The sequence below is a fragment of the Pyrus communis genome, chromosome 3 (assembly GCF_041283825.1).
Source record: "Pyrus communis isolate YQ-2024b chromosome 3, ASM4128382v1, whole genome shotgun sequence".
NCBI classification, from domain to species: Eukaryota; Viridiplantae; Streptophyta; class Magnoliopsida; order Rosales; family Rosaceae; genus Pyrus; species Pyrus communis.
The window spans coordinates 16,119,135-16,127,573 of NC_142567.1; the positions used below are offsets into that span (position 1 = coordinate 16,119,135).

An 8,439-nucleotide genomic window follows, 5' to 3' on the forward strand; every position below is an offset into this window, starting at 1 on the left:
GTGGGCAAAAACAAAGCTCTTTGAAAATCATTTAGCAAAACACAATCTAACCCCTCGCCGTAAAACCTGTATACTTCCCAGAAAAATAACATATGTACGTATGTATAGATATGCCCAATCATGCTCAATATATGCTATGTCAAAATCTCATAAGGATGTGCAAGTGCTCAGGTATAAATCACATCAATAGCATAACATCTGGCAGCCGGAGTCACCTAACGTGACCTGTACGGCTGCATATAGAGCTCAAATCTCACAATCAATAACTGAACCTGCCCACGAGTCCTGGGTGTAATACATATGTACGCTCTAGTGCTACGATCACGTGAAGACTGTGCGAATAATCGCTGGTCACCTACGAGTCGGAACCACCTAAAGTGGTCTGTACGACAGGACTGTGCACCTAACTTGGATCCAAGCTGAGCGTGTGGTGCGGGAGGTGAACATCACGTGAAGGACTGTGCCCTACTCTGGGCGGGAGCACTAACACCGGGGGTGCAGGTTATGAGCTCTCTAAGCATCTCAAACTACTGCTGAATGTAAATATGAATACCACTTACCTGGCACTTACATGTGCGTCCACAGCACCCACATATAAATATATATGACATATGCATATGTATATGTATGCCACAAATAATGCATGCAAAGATGCATAAACGATAAATAATAAAGTGCATGGCATAAGGCAAATAACCCTTTTTAATTCAATTTCTGGGAATATAAATGTATATAGGTATATACGGAAAACAAAAGCCCACTCACTGGTATGTAGAAGGGTCGTAGCCCCCCTGTCTCGCGTGTGCACGCTCGTCCTCTGGGTACGTGTCACCTAGATGCGAAACAACTATAAAAACGTTAACTTTAAAGCACATAACCCGTTTCTCGTAATAACTTCTCATACTTTGCTCAAAATGGACAAATGAATATACCCACGTGCTCTACACAACCTCAGGATCACAACCATATTTTTAGAAAAAATTTTGGACCCCGCACGCGCCCCCACGCGCCAGCACAGGCACGGACCTACGCGCCACGCACGCGCGGCCACGTGCCAGGCACACTGACGGTGTCAACAGACGCCGTCAGGAATATTCCGTCAAACTGACGGAATATTCCGTTAAATCTAACTGGTTCCGTTAACGGCGTTAGGAATATTCCGTCAGAATTGACGGAATATTCCGTCGCCTTCTTCCTTCGATCGCCGGCAACGTCGCCGGCGCCGGAAATTGGGAAAACCTGCAACTCAGGTTTTCTCACTCATTTTTCAACCGTTTTTCGTGATTTTTGGACCAAATGAAAGCCCTAGACTAGAAGAACAAGTCCCAACAAGTTTTAAGGGCTAAAACTAAGAGATTATACCTGCCCAAAAACTCCAAGTTCGGCCAACTTCGAACCAGGCCTTCCCGACGTCCAAAATCGTCCAACGAGCTTCTCCGACACTCCTGGGAACCTCACAAACACAACTACGAGTTCAGAAAACCCAAAAACTTAATGTACAAACTTTGCATGAACAGTACACAATTCGGACCACTTCGAAACGACGTGAAAATGGTAGTTTTCTTACCTGAAAATGGTACCACTAGACTCCTCTCAACTTCACGAGCTTGAAGGTGTACCTGGCTCCCTCGATCTACTAAGATTTGAGGGGTTTTGGGGTTGTCCGTACCGTTTCTAAGGAGAAGGGAGGAAGAGAGCACAGGAGAGACAAAGAGAAGACAGAAGGAGAGAGAGAGACAGTGTCTGTCTGTGGGAGTGTGTGTGTGGTCCAACACATGCCACACCACACCAAAACAACCCACAACGTGACAAAAAAAAAAACGAACTAAGGGTAAAAAGGTAATTTCACACGTGCGTTTAATAATCCCGGGACGGGATGTCACAATTTCAATCTCATACAACATCTTTAAAATATTTCAATCTCATACATTACTTATTATTTCATTGCAATTGCATACATTCGTTAGTTTAATTTGATTGTTAAACGATGACATGGCAAATATAAGGCCCACATATTTTTGTTGACGTGGCAAATAAAAATAATTAAATTTTAAAAAGGAAAAATTACACTTAGAGTATACTTTCAATACTTAATGATATATTAGACTACACTTTTTAAACATTTCAAGAAAGGACATTTTTTAAACCCACGTAAGATGACATCATGTCCTATTTTTCCGTTAGAAACGGAGTTACATAGTTGCCTTTCCTTTTTATGTTAAACGAGATCGGCGGTGAAGTTACTCTCTTCTATTCAAATCATTTAAATTTTATTTTCGTTTCTCTGCTATTTTTCTTTCTCTCTAAAGTTTACCTGTTCCAATTTATCTCTCGTCATCTCCCTCAATTATCTATTGCCATAATTTCTATTCGAATCATTCAAGTTTTCTTCGAAGGCAAGTGTATCTCTCTTAATTTTATCTGTTCCAATTTAGATTTTTCAAAGTGTAGTGTGTTTTTGAATTTATTTCGGTTTAGATTTTGAAAGAGCCTCTGATTTTTCAATTTTTTATTGGTCGCATTGATTTTTTTTTTATTATTGTATTTGTTTTTTGCAGTCACGGTTTTTTAGTTTTGAAGATTTTGATTCAATTTTTATTTGATCAAGTGTTTGATGAAGGTGATTTTTTGTTGTGCTGCTTTTGTTTTCATTGAAGTTCCTTTTGTTTTTTGCAGTATAGTTATCATATATATTTGTTAGAATTGGAATGGATTATGAGTTAGTAGTATTTGGCGAAGGTTATTAATATTTATGCAACATCAATTCATAGAATTGTGCAAAATCAATTGTCATAAAGTTTTGGGGAGGGGGTTGGGGGGAACCCCGCCACCCCCCCTACCCCAAAAAAAAACACATTTAATAATTTTCAACGTAATACTTATGCGGCATCAGCTCATAGAATCTTGTAGAATCAGTTGGCCTAAGTTTTGGGGGGAGGTGGGAGGAACCTCCCCCATAAATATTTAATAATTTTCAACGTAATACTTGTACAACATCAATTTTATATAATGCCAAAGAATCACTTGGAATTGGTTTATTGAAAGGACAATGGATTAGCAACCAATTAATGGATTATTTAATCATTTTGTATGGCACACGGGGATATTAGGATGGCCAAATGCATGGCACACGGAGATATTAGGATGGCCAATTTAGGGTTAGGTGGTGAGCTACATATTATGAAGGATAACAACATGTGAAGGGACGATGTGATATGGCAAGATATGTGATGAAGACTTTGATATAATTATACTATGTTATAGTGTAACTAAAACAACACGCTTGACTGGCATACTTCGTATTCTACTCACTGGACGACTTTGGTTGTTGCTCCCCCCTCACTCTTTTATTTTACAAATGAGTTATTTGGCAAGACTGGTGCTAGACGAAATTAACGTTGTGTTGTGTAAGTTTGCTTTCACTTTTACATATTTTTATTTTTACTCACGCAACGGCCGCGACAGTACTTTTCCACCAACTTCAGGTCTACGGCTTGACAAGACTGATCTTCAAAATCAATAGCCAATCAAGATTATTTTGTAGTGATTTTTTTTTTTCAACTATTTTTGATCCATTTATAGCAATCCATAAAGTAGAAAAACATAAAAGAAATATATAGGGAATTCAACAACTAGATAAATGAAACTCCATTAGCAAATCATTTATCTTAAAATGACGAAAAAAAAAAAGTCTTAAACTAGCAAATATTCCAATAGCGTTGGAGCAATAGATAGTAGTTAAGGGCAACATAAAGAACATTCCAATCTAAGTAAACAGAAAGCAGTAAGGAACTAACGATGCATGATTTAACTCATCTTTAGTTCTTTACTGCTTGATACTTTCTTTGGAATTAGAATCTAAGTCAGGATCGAACACCGTCTCCAAGTCATCTTCCTCATCATTGTCACTAAAACTGCATCAATACAACTCGAAAAGGAAGTATGAGCCAAGATTTCATAATTAATTTTTCAAAACAAATTTGGACAAAATTACTAAGCACACAAGTGATTAGGGGCTCCCTCTTGTTATAATCCTTTTGCATATCTTTCCCTTTGGGATCACTTTCTCTAATTTTACTACAAACAAAAACAAAGAGGGAGAAGTATGTGTGGTGATTCTGAAATGGTAAATATGGTGGTAACCTATGAGATGAGGTTCATGGTTTACATTTCGGAGGGCCATGGTTGACTCAAGCCATAAAAAACCGTGCATTGTCGTCTCAGTTTACTCTAGAAGGTTGTACGCTGTTGGAATGTTTGAGATATGATTTAAGAGTCTTTGACTAAAACATATGAATGGAATTTAGGAATATTTAGAATATAGAATTAGGGACTTTGCTTTCTACTCGGGATATATATTCCCCAATATTTTAGTTGTCATTTTCAATTCTAAGTTGTGACTTGAGAGTACGAATAAAGTTTGTCAGAGTCTGAAGATTGTAGTGCTTTGACTTCGGATTATAGATTATAGAATTTTAGGAGGCAGACGTCTATTGTACTGCAAGCACAATGGCATGGCAGAATTGTGTGAATGAGATTTAGAAAGTACGTTTCAAATCACATCCATTAGAATCATATAGAGAAGATTCACATTGGATAGTAGACAAACTATCAATTAAACAATGTGGTCAAGAGTACTAAATTAGAGAATGACCATATAGCATTATAGTTGTAACTGGATTTGTTCTCCAACCACTTCTACTTAGTTTAGGTAGCCATGACATACTACTACGTGTCACTCATGGTTTGTGAAAGTCCTGAAGGTTAGCAAACACTAATCTTCAACAAAGAGAGAATTGGAAGTTAGTCTCAATTCACAATCGACTGTTAGAGTTATAATCACCCACTACCTCGCTAATTGAAACTTAAGTCGTACACTGAATAAGAATGAATGTGAAAAAATATCAATGAGATGGATAAGCAATTAAATACTTTAATTGAGCATGACCAAGACTAATAATTAGTTTATTAATCATACGAAAAGGTTTGTTGTGGTACTCGATGGCAATTTACAGCAACCAAAGCAGAAGCTGTAGAAGAAGATGAGCCAGCCTTATAACCCTACCCAGAGCCAGCCAGCTGTTGGACCTAAGAAAAATCTTGAGTTATTTGAAAAGGTGATGCAAGTACAAACGTAGGATTGTTTTGAGGTAAGGCAATGTTACAGAATTCTGGCATGATAGAGGAGTTAATAGTTGTTTAGTGCATTGCCCCTTACTAACTAACTTGCTTTCAAGTCATCACAAGATTTTGATTGAGCTAGAAGGGGAGGAGATGGTAAAGATGCTGCACAAATTCTGGAAAGACGGGAAAAGAAGTGTTGAATTTTTTAGGTTGAAGGGCCGGGGTTCCCACTCCAACAATATCGATACTCTCCCCAACTTAATAATTACCACTTGCCAAATCCGTCAGGTGGTAATTATCAAGTTGGTGACAGTATCGATGATGTTAGATTGGACCCTCGGCTCATTGACCTGAAAAATTCAACTTCATACCATGTTAAATTTTTGAGATCGACGGGTCGGGGCCCCACTCTAATAAAACTGATATTGTTCCAAACTTGGTAATTACCACATGTCCAATCTGTCAAGTGTGAAGTTTTATCATAAAAAAACATCGGTATTAGTTAGAGTATGGTAATCATATTTAAACTCTTTCTTTATTTTTTTTCCTCACCAATGTTAGTTAGAGTGGGTTTCTCAGCCCATCGACCCAAAAATCTAACAAGGAGGAGGAGGTTGCCTTGCATGTAGATGCAAGGAGCATTCCATATGAGCCGTGGATGCTAACGATCAATGAAAGCCTTGAATTGTTTCGCGAGAAAGCACTCCCAATTTAATTTGGCAAGTTTATTACAAAAAATGTAAAATAACAATAATCTTGTCTATTTCCTAATTTATTTTTATTATTATATAGTACACTACTACTGGGAAATTCAAGGAGGACTTTCCCAATATAAAATAAAATGAACATCTGGCCGTTAACCTTAGCTATATATTTTTCCTATTTTCTTTTGGATAGAATTATTTTATTGTTAATTGATCCAGTTGAGCTGGGATATTTAGACAAAAAGACTTTCCCGATCGATGTTTTGCCTTGTCCGAACCAAGGCAGGCAGTTTCCTACTGCAATCAGGTGAAAAACCAACTACATTATATATACAGAAAGAGATCGCTGTGAAGCATGTAGCTACGAACACACACAGACAGCACCAAGAATAATTCAGTCAGCTGTTCAAAACAAGACGCAACGATTAATTGACAATACATTGTTCATTTCCCAACCGCATATTTCGATCCTTCCATCCATGTCGAGAAGAAGAAGAGCCGGTCAAGTAATTAAACTGGAGTCGCAAGAAGGAGTGGATCCAAGAGTAGTACAACAAAAAGAGCTAAACAGAAAGTATGTGAGTTTCTCTAAGAGGCGTTACGGGCTGTTCAGCAAGGCTTCGGAATTTTGCTTGAAGTTCGACGCACAAATTGCTGTTCTAGTGCTGTCTCCTGCTGGTAGGCCTTACTCTTTCGGACACTCTTCTGTTGATGCCGTGCTCAATCGCTATTTCAAGATAGCGCAAGCACCTTCTACCAGCCGCTTTACAGAAGACAATCAGGAGGAGCAAAGAGACAAGATTCAAGTGCTCAGAAAGCAACTTGAAAGTCATAAGAAGCGAAAGAGAGAGGAGGGGATTGCGGAGAAGAATAAGGTGGCGAAGGTTAAAGAGTCAGTTGAGAAGGAGTTGCAAACCTGCAAAACAGTTGAGGAGTTGGTGGCGTTTAAACAAAAATATTTGGTGCTTCATGAAAATATTAACAAGAGATTTAAAAAATCACAATCACCCGCTTGTAAGAGGCAATGTATCAACCGGGAAGATAATACTGCGCAACATGTCTCGATCAGACCAATATTGATATCTAAAGACACGCTGCCTAATACAACGCTAACAACGGTGGGTGATGATCATGATGTTGGCAACGGCAATAGCAACGACAATGGCAACGGCAAGGGATCTTTCAGCTGGAATGCAGAAGATTTGGAGAACTTCTTGCTAAGGCAAGATGTGGAGGATATAGGTGGGGTAGTGGATGAAACTGGATATGCTGCATTGCTCAACTACTTTATAGGGGAAGATGGTAATGATCCTAATGGCGCCGTTGATGTGTCACCTGCAGAACATGTTGTTTTCCCTCCGGCTTTGAAAGCTCCTCCCTTCGATCCAGTTGGGTCATCAGATTTCACACAACACAATATTAGTGATGATGCTGCTAACAGATATTATGGCTACTCAGAAGACATAATCAATAATTCTTACTTTCATCAGGATACAAGTTTCAATTTTAATTGACGAGTATCTTGTAGATGTATTTAAGTACGAATTTAAGCAAGTGTTCTTCAGTTTTCCCACTTTCTTTCCGCTTTCCTTTACCCGTAGTCATATAATGTAGGATTTTTATCACAAATGATCCTTGAAACTGACCCTCACCATCTAGATAGTCCATAAAATTGAAAATCAATCAATATAGTTCATGAAAATAGGTGTTGCAAATCAATGTGATTCTTCCGTCACAATTCTGTTAAAAATTATGTTAAGTGTTGATGTGGCACATAAATGGGCCTCATAATTCATTTTTTTTCTCACAAATGGTTTTTGAAATTGACCTACGACATCAAAATGATCCTTGAAATTGACCCGTGACATCAAAATGGTCCCTGAAATTGAAAATCAAAGTGTCTCAAATCAATGTAGTCGTTCTGTTACAACTCTGTCAAAAAATTATATTATGTGCTGATGTGATGCATAAATGAGTCACACAAGTTTAATTAAATTAGAAAAAAAAATTACAAATAGGTTTAATAATTTAATAGTTAATAAAAAAGGTCAACCCAAAAACCCAGTCCTGCAATCACTTCTGATCCCATCCACATTCCTCTACCTCCTTTGCTCTCTATTCTCTTAAAAAAAAAAAAAAAATATCTATACACCTATCTTTAAACACTTCAATATCCTTCATCAAATTAAACCTGGATCGAGATCACCTTTGTTGACGGCTTGGCCGATTGGCAATGACTTCTGGGACATCATCATTAACATTTAGGCGATCAACATCTCACAACCTTAATCTTGGAGAGCTTGTTTGGCGCTTCTCTAGTGGTCTGGTGACTCAAAGAACGGTGAGGCCTTACCTAGAGATAATGAGGTTATAATTGAGGTGCGTCTAGTGTTGGTTAAAACTATTTTCAAACCCCCTCTTAAACCTTGGTTAAGCCTTGATAACCTCATTATCTCAAGGGACCATCCTGAGATAATGAGGTTATCTCTCTTCGAAGTAGGCCCTATTGTAAGAAAAAAAAAAAAATCCTGATGCAAAACAGTATTTAGACAACTTTTTTAATTAATTATTAAACCAAATCAGCACATAACAAATTTTTATTTATTTTTAT

The 8,439-nt window shown here is 37.8% G+C and overlaps 1 long non-coding RNA gene across 1 annotated transcript; it reads right to left on the bottom strand.

Moving 5' to 3' along the window:
* Positions 1-6,131: 6,131 nt before the first annotated feature.
* Positions 6,132-8,439, bottom strand: LOC148698008 (uncharacterized). The gene is made up of 2 exons (XR_015960773.1): positions 6,837-8,439; positions 6,132-6,744 (listed from the first exon to the last, which is right to left on the bottom strand). It is a non-coding gene; the product is annotated as an uncharacterized LOC148698008 (long non-coding RNA).